General features: G+C 44.7%; 1 protein-coding gene across 6 annotated transcripts in view; it reads right to left on the bottom strand.

The window, feature by feature from the left end:
• LTBP1 (latent transforming growth factor beta binding protein 1) overlaps positions 1–14,970 on the bottom strand; it is a 391,697-nt gene that overhangs the window by 344,743 nt on the left and 31,984 nt on the right. The window lies entirely within an intron of this gene.

The raw sequence follows: 14,970 nt of genomic DNA, 5'->3' as shown, positions 1-14,970 counted from the left end.
CTAACACTAGTACTTTTTCCTCATTAATCTAATTGCCTCCAAGAACACCTTTTCTTGGTGAGAAGACTCAAATGGTGGGTCTGTGAGAGCACTTAAGATCAGCTTTCATGACTGAAATTTATAGAGGATTTGACATGGTAGATACCTTGAAGAATCTCTGATGTGACAATATCTTCTTTCCAGCTGACTGAAGGATTCTGGATATCGTTGTGATAGATATTGCAACTGTATGCAATATCTTTGGAGACCATATTGTATTAAATTTATGAATGGCTTATATATCACTGAGAGCCAGAAACTGTATACAAAACCAGGCGAGGGTTACCACAGCTCTTTCAGGAACCAAAAACATTGGGAAGGGTTTATGGTGAATCACTTATGTTGTAACCACCTTCAGAGTGGTAGCTCTCCCTAGAGAAGCTACAATTTACTGGTTTAAACTGGGTTTTCTAGAGACCAATGGACAAGGAAAGGGCTTTTGATATTAAAAGGCTGCAGTTAAACTGACTCAGGGCCTTCCTTCTTATCCAGCAAATGGACAGAATGCTCTGTCCAAGAGGACTGCGGCGGTGGGGGGCGGGGGGAAATGCAACCCCTGTGGAAGAGTTGGAAAGACTTGGCCTACTAAGCCCCATAAGTCTGATGGGTAACCTTGAGTAAGCTTTTAGCATGTGTTTAGGAACTTTTGTTGTATGTTTTCACTGTAATGCTTATCTTAAAAATGAATGTAATTGCTTAGAGCTGCATAGTAACTTATAACTGCTGAGAATACATTGGTCATAGCCCTGAGAGAGAAAGCAACACACAGGTGCTGTCCTAGTATATCATGTGCTTGCTCAGTCAATTTCCTGCAGTACTGGATTTTCCTCTTGTGTGTAGGGGCATATGGGGATGAGAGATTCTGCTCGTCCATGTTAACAGAAGCTATGCTTCCTTCTACAGTGAAGATCATCTTCCCTTCTGCTTGCTGAGAGAAGTCACAGTGGAAGCATTCTCTTTTATTAGAATATCTTATTCTTTTCTGTGCCCCCGTTATGCCAGTGCAGACTGCTGGGTAGCAACCCTTCAGACAGGATCCTCTTAGGAGCCTCTTATTTTCATGCACTCTAAATGGTGAAGCTCTACCCTTCTCTGCTCTCTCTGTGGGGGGGTAGAGACATGGGTGTTACTCCAGGGTCTGCTGAATAGAACATGCCTTGTGTGAATTAAGCTACTTAGAGGACAGAACGCAAATATGGTAGACGATAAACTGAAGAGCTGGTAAACCCAATAATAGTATTTTGCCAAACAGCACATGTGACATGATATCAGGATATATTCAACCAACTAACTTTTTCAGAGATGCCCACTCTTCCTGTCTGCTGTTGCAAGTAGTGTTCCATAGAAGTAGACTGTTCCCTATCTGGGGCTGCCTGACTCCCACATGTTATCAGGGAAAGGACACACTCTAGCTTGCTTCCTTCTCATCCCTAACACTTAGAAGTTGGTAGGAAAATTAATATAGATGAGCTAAGTTATTAGAGCAAGTGATCCTCTTCCTCAATGTTCAAGCACTCCTTCCCTAACTCACTGTCTACATGGTACCTTAGTCTGCATGAGAGGGGTGTAAATCCTAGTGTATGCTAACATGTTGCTCACTAACTCGTGACCTATGTGGACCCTAGTGACTTGCACTAAAAGTTCCCTAATGTGTGTTAATGTAGAACCGTTGAAATGGGACTACATTAACGCACACTGGAGAACTTTTAGGGCATACCAGCAGGGTCCACATGGGTCAGTTAGTGCATGCTAGCATGTCGTGCACTAGAATTTACACCCCTCTAGCGTAGGCTAAGGCACCATGGAGACAAGCCCTGAGTGATTCCTGCAAGGAAAGCGGTTTTCTATAGTTATAACTATCCCCAGCACAGAGACAGCCAGCTCAGCCATAACCATGGCCTTCTCTTTTGGTATAATGCCAGAAGCTACTGCCCTACAATTAGCGGTTTGGAGTGGAATCACAAATCAAGCGCACAGTGCCTGTTATTGGGGGAGGACTGAAAACAGTTTTTCCTAGTATATTACAATATCCTAGATTCCCTAGAGCACTTTACAGATTTTCCTGCCTTTTAACATGCTTGCATATTTAGATCATGCCAAAAGTGCTTCTCAGCTTTCCCAAAGTTGACTTTAGTTGTTCCTTTGGATTTATGCCAGTGTTAATAAGAGCAGAATTTGGGCCATGCTGTCCAGAAACAAATTCCATTATACTTTGTCCTACTTCAGATACACCAAACCTCCGATGATGCTTTCTGTAGGTTTCTGTTTCCAAGGGAAATACAGATCTTTTATCACGTAGGAAGTTGTTACTCTAGCCCTCCAGGCCTGGATATGATACACATTCACCAGTAGTTCTTTTGCTGTTTTAAACAACTCCTTAGTACAGTTTGTTTTGTAATTAAACCAGCCTTGTCTGCACTGGCTTATTTCCCTCCAACTTTTGAACCCTTTCTTTCACTAATGAAGTTCCACTAGTAGTATCAATTGTAGGAGCTCTAACAAAGAAGATGCCAGCATCCGCTTCACTATGTTATCTAGATTTGTCCTGAACAATGATAGACAGCAAAGCTATTAAAATGCTGGTAGTCACGTAGAGCCTTTGTATTCTAGAGCTGCTGTCTTTGGTACTACTGGGGGAGCAAGGAAGTGTTAGCAATAAGGGGAAATCATACAGAGAAAAAACACAGTGCTGAGGCGTATCTCAAAATGCTACTGTTTCTGGGATAGTCCTGGGTAGGCAGTGCTGGAAAAAGCAAAAAAAAAAAAAAAAAAAAAAATAGAAACCTCTGGTGTCAAGTAAAAATGAACATTAAAACTGGACATATGTCAAAGCCTCTCATCCTCATATTGACCAGCCAATCACTATCCAGTTTAATTAAAACATTTTGACAACACTACAGCCTAGGATAGAGTGGCTGCAACTTCCATTTCAACCAACTAAATTTTAACTGGTGGTATAGTTTTACATGTAGCTCCCTCTCCTGAAATGCCTTGAAAGCAGAGGGCAGAAGTCCCAGGCATATGGAATATATTCACCTTGTAATGTCTATGGAACATTCTGCTGTTACCAATGGACATTCCAGTTTAAACTTACTCCAGTATCTCTCAAAGAAAATAACTGATAAGTTAATTAAAAAATTGAGGCTCCACTGTGAGGTATTCTCTACTTGTTGGTATAATTGTACAAGAAAGACTATGCCACAAGGGACACATCATCATATGGTGGTATAAATAAGTGACCTGCAAATATTGTCCACAAGCTGCTAAGGAAGAATGATAGTAGTAGCTCTTGTGAGCGCTAACAAGGAAACCATGGTTCCTAGTGCCATGACTGGGATGTGGACAGTGAGACCTAGTGTCTAAGAAGGGAATCAGGAGTCAGGTTGAGTCTGGTACCAGAAGGTTCAAGACAGGACAGTGGGCAGACTGAGAATCAGGTGCCAGGATGCAGGCAGGGTCAGATTACCAGGAGATTGGGGTTGGGCACCAAGTTACAGTCAGCAATCAAATAGCGAAGTCAAGGACAAACCAAGGTGGGAAGCCAGAGTCTAGTGTCTATTGCAAGCGGAATCTGGAGCAGAGACGGGCAGGCAGTCTGTGTTAAACTAGGAAACATGAAGGGGCAAGTACTGGTACCAGCCAATCAATGGGCTAGGAGGGGCCGCGACGCAGGTCCTGGTGGGTGGGACTTCCTGCCAAGCCCCGCTTCACAGGGTCCTTCCATGGGAGCCCAGCCTAAACCTCCCATGGTGATGCAGACCGGTCAGCAGCCCAGAACACCCATGGTCCCAGATTCCTGCCCTGCAGGTTTTTACACCTAGGGCCAACAGCCTTCTTATTCCAGGAGTTGTCCAAAGGGGTCTCAAAATCCATCCCAGTTGGAATGAAGGCCAATTCAGACCTCCTGCAGAACTGAAAGCTCATAATGGGGAGATGAGTAGCCTGATCCCCACTGGATCTATCTATGCATGGGTAGGCCCTGTAACTGGTGCACCAGGCCTTCAGTACTGGGGAAACAGTAGGCACAATAAGGATCTACACTGGTGAAATGAAAAAAAAAAACAAAAAAAAAACAACCAACTCAGAACCATAATCGATGGCACAGAGGACTCCAGATCCAATCTCCAATCCTAAAAAAGATGCTTGTTTTTCTTGGTGTGCTCTGACCTTCTGGGCACCAAGAAATTCTCCCCACTCCACTTCACGTTCTCTTAAAACACGAACTAAGAAGGAGGAAAGTGAAACTATGATTTACACATAACATAATCCAAAGGACCTTGTTGGTCTGGAGACTTGAAAATTAGCTGAGAGGCTTCTTTCAGCTAATCTGGTGTCACAGGTACCCTCAGCATAATGACCCTGCACAATCCCCTTACCAGTCACTGGCACCAATGGATTGGCACTGGATAACTCCCATCAATGTCAGAGCCAGGAAAGGTATCCAGTGGTGCCAACTCTTGTGATTTTTACTGGGATTGGAGCCAGTCTCACGATGACCCAAGAAGGGGGTGTGGGGGAAGAATAGCCACCCTTTACTGAATCTGAGCCTTCTGACTGGCTATCCACCCCACTTGCCCACCTCCTGGGACAGAACAACCAACCAGAGCTGCTGCAGGCGGACCACTCCCATTCCCGCTCCCTTTGGCTATCCAAAGCTTATCTCACAGGAAGGGATAAGAAAGGAAGGACCAAAAAGAGCCCAGCAGTTAAGGGTGGCTCTTCTCCCCATTCCCCTACTAGGAGCAACAGAGATGGGACATCTCTTCTGCTCCTCCCCCCTCCTGCATAGAGAAGGGTGGGGTTGAACCGGTGGGGGCTGGGCGATTGAATTGATGGATCAGAACTGGGGAAGTGACCTGAATGGGTCTGAACTGATGCGGCAGGGGCTAGACAGAGGCAGAATTAATGGCTGGGCAGAAGATGGTAGATATGGGGGTTAGAGCTCTTTCAGCAGGTGCCAGACTCACCTTACCCAATAAATTTGGGAGAGTGGGCAAAACTAATTCTCTCTCTCATGACGGGAAAAGACCAACAAAATCCACACTACAGTTTTCTATTTAAAAAAAAAAAAATCCCAGTCCTTGCTTACAGACAGCCCCACAACCTGAAGCAAATACTCACCAGCAACTACACACCACAGAAACACTAACCCAGGAACCAATCCCTGTAAAAAAAAAAAACCCTGTCAAGGTTCCTTCCCCACTCTGAACTCTAGGGTACAGATGTGGGGACCTGCATTAAAACCTCCTAAAGCTTACTTTTACCAGCTTAGGTTAAAACTTCCCCAAGGTACAAGCTATTTTACCTTTTGCCCTTGGACTTTCACTGCCACCAAATGTCTAACCGGGTTTATTATTGGGAAAGAGCCATTTGGAAATGTCTTTCCCCCCAAAATCCTCACCAAAACCTTGCACCCCCCCTTCCTGGGGAAGGTTTGATAAAAATCCTCACCAATTTGCATAGATGAACACAGACCCAAACCCTTGGATCTTAAGAACAATGAAAAAAGCATTCAGTTTCTTACAAGAAGAATTTTAATACAAGAAAAGGTAAAAAGAATCGCCTCTGTAAAATCAGGATGGTAAATACCTTACAGGATAATTAGATTCAAAACATAGAGAGTCCCTCTAGGCAAAACCTTAAGTTACAAAAAAGACACAAAGACAGGAATATCCATTCTATTCAGCACATCTTATTTTCTCAGCCATTTAAAGAAATCAATCTAATGCATATTTAGCTAGATTACTTACTAAGTTCTAAGACTCCATTCCTGTTCTGTCCCCAGCAAAAGCATCACACAGACAGACCCAGACCCTTTGTTTCTCCCCCCCTCCAGCTTTGAAAGTATCTCGTCTCCTCATTGGTCATTTTGGTCAGGTGCCAGCGAGGTTATCCTAGCTTCTTAACTCTTTATAGGTGAAAGGGTTTTTCCTCTGGCCAGGAGAGATTTTAAAGTTGTTTACCCTTCCCTTTATAGTTATGACAACCGCATTGCCTACTTTGTCCCCATATCTACTCTAGCAACACCATCATAGGACCCAACCATATCAGCCACACCATTAGGGGCTCGTTCACCTGCACATCTACTAATGTGATATATGCCATCATGTGCCAACAGTGCCCCTCTGCCATGTACGTTGGCCAAACCGGACAGTTTCTATGTAAAAGAATAAATGGACACAAATCAGACATTAGGAATGGTAACATGCAAAAGCCAGTAGGAGAACACTTCAATCTCCCTAGACATTCAACAACAGATTTAAAAGTAGCCATCCTGCAACAAAAAAAAACTTCAAAAACAGACTTCAAAAAAATTGCAGAGCTACAATTCATTTGCAATTTATTTGTTAAATTTCATTAACACCATTAATTTGGGCTTGAATAGGGACTGGGAGTGGCTGGCTCATTACAAAAGCAATTTTCCCTCTCTTGGTATTGACACCTCCTCCTCAATTATTGGACCTTGTCATCACTGGTTCTCCACTTGTAAGGTGAAGTGTTCTTCTCTTCATGTTCCAATATATTTGTGCTTGTATCTGTAACTTTCACTCCATGCATCTGAAGAAATAGGCTTTTTACCCACAAAAGCTTCTGCCCAAATAAATCTGTTAGTCTTTAAGGTGCCACGAGACTCCTCGTTATGATTTTCCGGGCTACTCTCATGATTTTTGATCTCTTGAGATTGGAAATACCAGGGATCAAAGCCTTGATACTGCAGAGAGCATGGCACTGTTCAAAGCCTCTGTGGATTTCTTTTTCTCAGGAAGAATCTCTAGTCATAGAACTCTGCTACATGGTCAGCAGCAGTGTCAAAACTGTAGTCGATGACTTCTAAGCGCTTGCATTTGGAAGTCAAAGATAACCAACTAGAGTTCTTCATGGAACAATGGTCATGGTCACCTAATAGGTCCACCAGAGTTGAACAACAATTCAAATACTGAAAAATTTTGTCAGAAACTTAAAATTTTCTATTTGGAAATACTGCTGTGGTGCCTCACAGGACTTTTAGATCAGGTGCTTCATGCTCCAATACTCCTCTATAGGCCAGGCTTCCTGATCAGACTTCCTCGCTCACGATTCAGGACAATCTGTATCTCTTGGAGAGGGGCAACATTGCATTGGGGAGTCCCTGGCCTTGGTGCATCATGGCCCAAAAGCCTAGCCCATAGAGGAAAATGGGGTCATGATGAGGCAATCAAATGAAAACTGCCATGAAGCACTGCAGCAGCATTTCAAATCCAAGTATTTTGGGGTTTTCACGGGGGGGGGGGGGGGAGTGGGAGAAAATTCTGTGAAAAGCAGATACTTTTCACCAAAATAAAATAAAAATCGGAGCTAAAAACCCAATTTTTCCTCAAAATACAGTATAGATTAAAAATTTTGAACAAGCCCTAGCCCACAGACATCACACACAAGACTTTCCTAATCAGGAAGGTCTGATATTTCACTTGTTGATCCTTGTAAGCCCTTAGAATAAGAGCCAGACCCACCTCACACATGAGTTAGGAGGAATGCAAAGGAAGTATTTCTTCACACAATGCAGAATCAACCTGTGGAACACATTGCCAGAGGAGGTTGTGAAGGCCAGGACTATAACAGGGTTCAAAAAAAGAACTAGATAAATTTATGAAGGATAGGTTCATAGATGGCTATTAGCAAGGATTGAAAGGGATGGCGTCCCTAGCCTCTGTTTGCCAGAAGCTGGGAAAGGGTGACAGAGGATGGATCACTTGATTACCTGTTCTGTTCATTCCCTCTAGGGCACCTATCATTGACCATTGTCAGAAAACGGGATACTTGGTTAGATGGACCTTTGGTCTAACCCAGTACGGCCGTTCTTATGTTTTCCAGAAAGAATCATCCCTGGTGTAGGCACTGGATTCAGAAACTATATCAGGGCACCTTTTGAACCCCTTTGAACCTCTCAGCTCTGCCATGTGATCAACACCAAGACAGAGCTCGCCATGGATCTAAGTGTTCTAACCATAGGAAAAAAAACCCCAACCCTAGACAAAGTATCTAAAATACCCAAAACTGCTAACAGCAGCAAACAACAGATAAAATCTAACAAGAGTATGATTCAAGCACAGCTGAGATCATATGCTAAACAGGACAACAACAAAAGATAAGAAAGGAATTGTATATAACCTCAAGGACCAAAATATTCCATGCCACATCCAAAATGAAGTAGATTACATATAAATATCTCCTCCATCCTCCCCTTAATATAAAGGTCAAAGATGACTTCGGCCAAAAGAAAGGAAAAGTACATTAATGGGTTTAAAGAAAAGGAGTACTTGTGGCACCTTAGAGACTAACAAATGTATTAGAGCATAAGCTTTCGTGAGCTACAGCTCACAACGAAAGCTTATGCTCTAATACATTTGTTAGTCTCTAAGGTGCCACAAGTACTCCTTTTCTTTTTGCAAATACAGACTAACACGGCTGCTACTCTGAAACCTGTCATTAATGGGTTTAGTTAGAGAAAGTTCGCAACTTCCAATAAAGAATACTACCCTAGAGGGTAGGAAACATAACATCACTTTCTGCAGAGCTTCAATATAGGTAGTGTTGTACAGAGCAAAACGAGGTTCCAAGATCATGCTCTATGACCTTGCGTGGTTGGATAAAGTTGACATCCTAAGGAAGCGTCTAAAATAGGGATTTGTACAAAAAAACTTCCTTCTCTTGAACATGCTGAAAGCATTATACTACAGAGACTTGACCTTTTTCCTTGGACACTCATACATCCACAATAAAGCTCTCCTGGCTATGGCCACTTAAGGCTGTTTCACTGGTTTAACATGGCAGTTTTGTATTCCCCAGGGATCAGTGGAATAGGTAGGAAGGCACATAGCTTGGACCTTCGCTGGTTTTGCAAGATGTCATTCACGATCTCGCAACACAGGTCCTGACACACAGAGAGGCAGGGTACTTTGGATCTGGAAACAGTAAATAAAGATGAGAGGTCACCAGCCCTCCAAATTGACTTACAATGAATGAAATATTTCTGGGTGTCAGAATCGCTCTGCTAACCTAACTTCTAAATCTTGGAGTTCATCTCTCCTTTGGTGAGCAAGTGCACATAGAAATAGGAAATTTTGCTCTACCTAGAAGAGAAGATTTCTCTGGAGTAGAGCTGATAGAGTTTTTATAACAACTGGAAAGAAGAACACAATCAGACACACTGACTGTCATGACCAGAACAGGTCTGTTATCCATGAATGAAGCAAAGCTCCAAGAATTCAATGAATCATTGCATTCTGAATGGTGGATACCGTGCTCTCTCCTTCTGGTACCAATTCCTTGAACCGAATTGGGAAGATCCCTTAAAAAAGAAAAAACAAAAAAAAAAAACAAAACAAAAAAAAACCAACCTGATTCTCTGCATTCACTAGTTGTGGGAGTAGAGAATATACAACTGGAGCTGGATCTCTGCCAATAGATGAGATAAGGGGAGATGAGGCGGGAATGTCCAGAATTACTAGATAGGTACAATATGATCTCTGGATCATAAAAGCATGCCCGTGTATGAGATCAAAAATTCCCAACATGCTCCAGTAAGAATTGAATTTTTGTTTCTGTGACATCACTTGTTTTCAGTTATGGCAATCTTCTGTTAACATTCTTCTGAGATCAGACCTTGTATCCTCAACACAGACCTAGAATGGACTTCTCTTGGACTACGTGTCTGTTTTGTCTTGAATCCAAGATACTTTGTTGGCTTCAACCTTCACTCCTGTTCAGAATTCTGATGAGAAAAAATTGTCCTGGAAGTGAATTTTCTTCTTCTTCCCTAAAGCCAATATTAGTGCTACCATGATCATGGAGAGGGATTCTGGAAGCAGATGTAATGGTAATCATCAAAGCTGGAAAAAGAAAAAAGCTGCCATCCATCTGCAAAACATAAGAATTGTCTGAGGATGGCAAAATGGGAACACTTTGAAGACAAGCCTCCATGAGGAACTTATTTAGATGTTTCAGATAACAAGCAGAGCAGAACCCTGAGTCTCAGGGGATAAAAACAGGATGGGAAACAGGTTTCCGTGCTCTGATGTGAAGTAGATGATGGATGATTTCATTCATGTTGTGAACTTTCCATGGTTTGCTGAGACTGCGAATGGGACAAAGCTGTTCCTATAATTCTTGTACAGCTCTATTGGGTACCCCCTCTGGGCAATGTCCAGTGATTTCATTTAGTCAAAGCTACATGTAAGCTCTTTTGCTCCCGAATTGAGAGAACCAACTGGGAGGGGTCTAATTCCAGGTAAAGCTAATTTGAAGACCTGCTTATAGCGCTGATGCAACAGTGGGAAGCTACTGACCCTGTGCTTCTCCTAGATACCTCTTGCAAACAGATATTTTCTCCTGTTTTACTCCATGGACTGCTTCAGCTTGTCATGGGAGCTGTATACCTTTCTGTAGTGTCTGGCAGAAGTCAGGATTATAAATTGACTCTTCTCCTTGACCCCTGAATAGCCTCCGCATTCCATAAAGTTTCCCATTGTATCACTAAGATAGATGGGAAAAAATGGTTATCTACCTTCTCATAAACTACTGTTCTTTGAGATGTGTTGCTCATGTCCATTCCAAGTAGGTGTGCACATGCTACATGCATAGTCGTCGGAAGGTTTCTCCCCTAGTGGTGCCCCTTAGGTCGGCTGTTAAGCCCCCTAGAGTCACGCCTTCATAGCAGTGTATATAGGTCCCCACTGACCCACCACCTCTTCAGTTCCTTCTTGCTGGATTCTCCGACAGAGGGGAAGGTGGTTGGGTCTTTGAATATACATGAGCAACACATGTTGAAGAACAAACAGTTATGAGAAGGTAAGTAATCGCTTTTTCTTTAAGTGCTTGCTCATGTTGATTCCAAGTAGACGACTCCCAAGCCTTACATAGGAGGCAGGAACAGAGTTCATGGAATCGCTGGCTGAAGCGCCACTCTGCCGAATGCTGCATCATCCCAGGCATGCTAGGTGACAGCGTAACAGGAACTGAAGGTGTGGACCGTGGACCATGTCGCCACCCTGCAAACCTCCTGAATCGGGACCTGGGCCAGGAATGCCACTGAGGAGGCCTGCGCCCTTGTAGAATGTGCCATCAGTGCAGGGGCAGGTATCTTTGACAAATCATAACATACCCAGATACAGGACATGATACACGATGAAATTCTTTGAGAAGATACCAAGAGGCCCTTCATCCTGTCTGTTACTGTGATGAACAGCTGGTTCAACTTACGAAATGGTTTTGTGCATTCAATATAAAAGGTCAGTGCTTCCCAAACATCCAAAGAGTGGAGTCTTTGTTCTTGACTGTGTAGCTTAGGGTAAAAAAAAACTGGGAGAAAAATGTCCCGATTGGCATGAAACTGAGACACGACCTTTGGGAGAAAGGCTGGGTGAGACCTAAGCTGCACCTTTGTCCTTGTTAAAAACGGTGTAAGGAGGGTAAGAAGTTAAGGCCTTAAGCTCGGACACTCTCTTGTTTATGTTATTATGACCAGGAATGACAACTTCCATGACAGATAAAGTAAACAGCAAGTCGCTAGGGGCTCTAAGTGGGGAGGCCCCATTAATCTTGAAATAACCAGATTAAGGTCCCAAGCCAGGATCAGCTGCCTAATTTGTGGATATAATCTGTCAAGACCTTTAAAAAAAACTGACCGACCATTGGGTTAGCGAAGACCAATCGACCAGCCATTCCTGGGTGGACTGCCGAAACAGTGGCAAGGTGAACCCTTATTGATGAGGCCGACAGGCCCTGCTTCTTTAAGCGTAGCCAATACTCTCATCTTGAACTATTGACGACAGCATCAGAGGGGTGCAGCTCTGCGAACACCAGATCAAGAAATTTCTTCCATTTGGCCAGGTAGTCCTGGTGGAAGGTTTCCTACTGCCAAGGAGAACCTCCCTAATGGGTTCGGAATACATTAGCTCTACCGGGTTTAACCACGAAGGTTCCAAGCTGTGAGGTGGAGAGACTCAAGGTTGGGGTGCTAGAGATGGCCGGGGACTTGAGTGATCAGGTCCAAAGTAAGGGCAAGGAGATTGAGGTGTCCACCAATAGCTCCAGAAGCATGACATACCAGTGCCGTCGAGGCCAGGCTGGCACTATCAGTATGACTGCAGACCCCTCCCTGCAAATCTTGAGCAGAACCTTGTGGATAAGCAGGATAGGTGGGAATGTGTAAAACAGGTGGTCCTTCCAGGGGAGAAGAATAAGTCCACAAGTGAGCTCGGATGGTGATTCAGGAAGAAACAGAACTGCAGGCACTTACTGTTACTTTTTGTGGCAACTGGGGAACTCCCCACCATTGGAAAATGGTGTTCACTATGTCCAGGCGAACGGACCACTCGTGGTTGTGGAAGGATCTACTGAGATGGTCCACCAGCTTGTTCTGAGAACCCGGGAGGTAGGATGCCTCCAGATGTATTGAGTGGGCTATGCAGAAGTCCCACAATTTGACAGCTTCCAGACACAGGGGAGAGGAGCGAGCGCCGCCTTGTCTGTTTATATAAAACATTGCAGTCATATTGTCCATCACCACTGACACACCTTTCCCTTTCAAGTGGGCTTGGAAGGTCCTGACATGCCAGGCAAACCACTCTCAGCTCCCTGACGTGGATGTGAAGTGAGAGTTGGCTTGGGACCAAAGGCCCTGTGTCTTGATCTCTCCCAGATGTTCTCCCCACCCCATCACTAATGCATCTGTGCCCAGGGACAGCGAGGGATGCAGTTTGCCAAAGGGGACCTCCTGTGCACACAGCCTGTGGACTGATCCACCATTGGAGAGACCCAAGAACTTATGGTAAAAATGTGACCGCCTTGTCCAGGCTGTCGCGGCCAGGTCGATAAGTTGATGCCAGCCAGGCACTGGAGAAGTCTGAGCCTCAGCCTCACGTGTTGTACTACGTACGTACAAGATGCCATATGATCGAGGAGCTTCAAGCAATTCTTTGCTGTAGTGGTGGGGTACTGCCTGAAGCTTTCTAGGATGTCGTGCATTGTCTGAAAATGAGACTCTGGCAAGACTCTGACTTGACCCGAGTCCAACACTGTCCCGATATACTCTATTCTCTGGGTAGGGAATAGAGTTGATTTCTGTACATTAAGCAGGAGATCCAGCCTGTTGAAAGTAGACCTTATCATGCTGACATGTAGTTCCACTTGTACTGTGGAGTGGCCCCTGATCAAGCAGTCATCAAGGTATGGGAATACCAGCACCTGCCTTTTTCTCAGGAAGGTGGCTACGACTGCCATGCACTTGGTGAAAACTTGAGGGGCTGCGGACATGCTGAAAGGGAGGACTGTAAACTGGTAAGGACTGCAGTTCACTAAGAACCTGAGAAAGCATCTTGGGCCGGGACTATCAATTTGTCGAAGCATGCATCCTTCAGGTCGAGGGTGGTGTACCAATCCCCTGGATCCAGGGATGGGATGATGGTGGCCAACGAGACCATGCAGAACTTCAACTTCTTCATGAATCTGTTGAGGTCTCGCAGGTCAAGAATGGGTCAGAGACCCCCTTTGGATTACGAAATATCGGGAATAAAAACCCTTGCCCCTTAGCTCCTGAGGAACCTCCTGCATGAGGAGTTGCTTGTGAGAAGGGTACCTGAAGAGGGACGGGGAAGGGGAGTGGGAGGAGCGGAATTGGAGAGAATATCCCACTTCTATTGTGTGGAGAACCCAGCAATGTGAGGTTATCTGGACCCAAGCACGATAGAAGTAGGACAGACGGTTCAGAAAACGAGGTGAAGAATCCAGTTACTGGACTGGTGTACCGCCCCGGGGCACACCCTCAAAAGGCATGCTTAGAGAGTCAGAGGATTGCCTACTAGAGACTTGCGCCTGCCATTCCCGCCCCCCTTTCTGGAGAAGTCCTGCCTAGGCTGGGGAAGATAAGAGCATGGAGGAGGCTAGGACTTAAAATGTTTCCTCTGGGTGACAGGGGTGAGTCTTTTAGGCTACGGAGCGTGGAGTCAGTCTGTTCTGAAAAGGGCAGGTCCCGACTTGTTTGCTGGACCTCTGTGGGAGGCTCAATACTTGGAGCCATGAGCTCCCCCTCATGGCTATGGCAGAGGACATTGTTCACATGGGCCAAGTCTGTCACATCCAGCAAAGCCTGTAAAGAGGTCCACGTCACTTCCTTTCCCTCCATCAAAGCTTCAAATTCCGCTCTAGAATGTGTGGGGATTAACTCTTCAAATTTCATCACAGTATTCCAGGAATTAAAGTTACATCTACTGAGGATCACTCGCTGGTTATCAATCCGAAGCTGGAGCCCCCACCCAAGTGGAATACACCTTCCTGCTGAAGAGGTCCAGCTTCCTTGAGTCTTTTGATTTCAGAGTTGGGCCCTGCTACCTTGGATTTGTTTTAGGTTAATAAACCAGTCCCCAAAAAAGGTGTGTGTTATTGAGCATAAACCTCTGGATTATTCCTGAGAATCTGTGATAAGGAAATCAGAGCAGAGGGCGCCACAGGACAGGCATACCCCTTTTACAGTGGGCCAAGAGGCCCCTTACTGCCTGCCAGTTCTTCCACACCTGGGACGCTGTCCTTCTCCTCATTCCTTAGACAACTGCTGGAGGAAGAAGAGATAGAGGCAGTGACAAGGCATGGCAGCCTAAACAGAAGATGGAAACAATAACTTGGACATTTGGGCATGGTGACTCAGCAGCAGCAATATTTTAGGTGTGACAGGAAATCCTTATCCCTCTCTTACACCCTCCCAAGGAGCAACAGACACAACAGACAGGAGACACAGACCATGCCTTTTGTCTCTGGGTTTTCTCTGCTCAGAGTTCTCCCTCAAACGTACAGGGGCACCATGCCTCAGAGGGGAAGCAGAGTGTAGGAGACAGGTTTCAGAGTAGCAGCAGTGTTAGTCTGTATCTGCAAAAAGAAAAGGAGTACTTGTGGCACCTT

The sequence above is a fragment of the Dermochelys coriacea genome, chromosome 3 (genome assembly GCF_009764565.3).
Source record: "Dermochelys coriacea isolate rDerCor1 chromosome 3, rDerCor1.pri.v4, whole genome shotgun sequence".
Lineage (NCBI taxonomy): Eukaryota > Metazoa > Chordata > Testudines > Dermochelyidae > Dermochelys > Dermochelys coriacea.
This window is presented reverse-complemented; position numbering and strand designations above follow the sequence as displayed.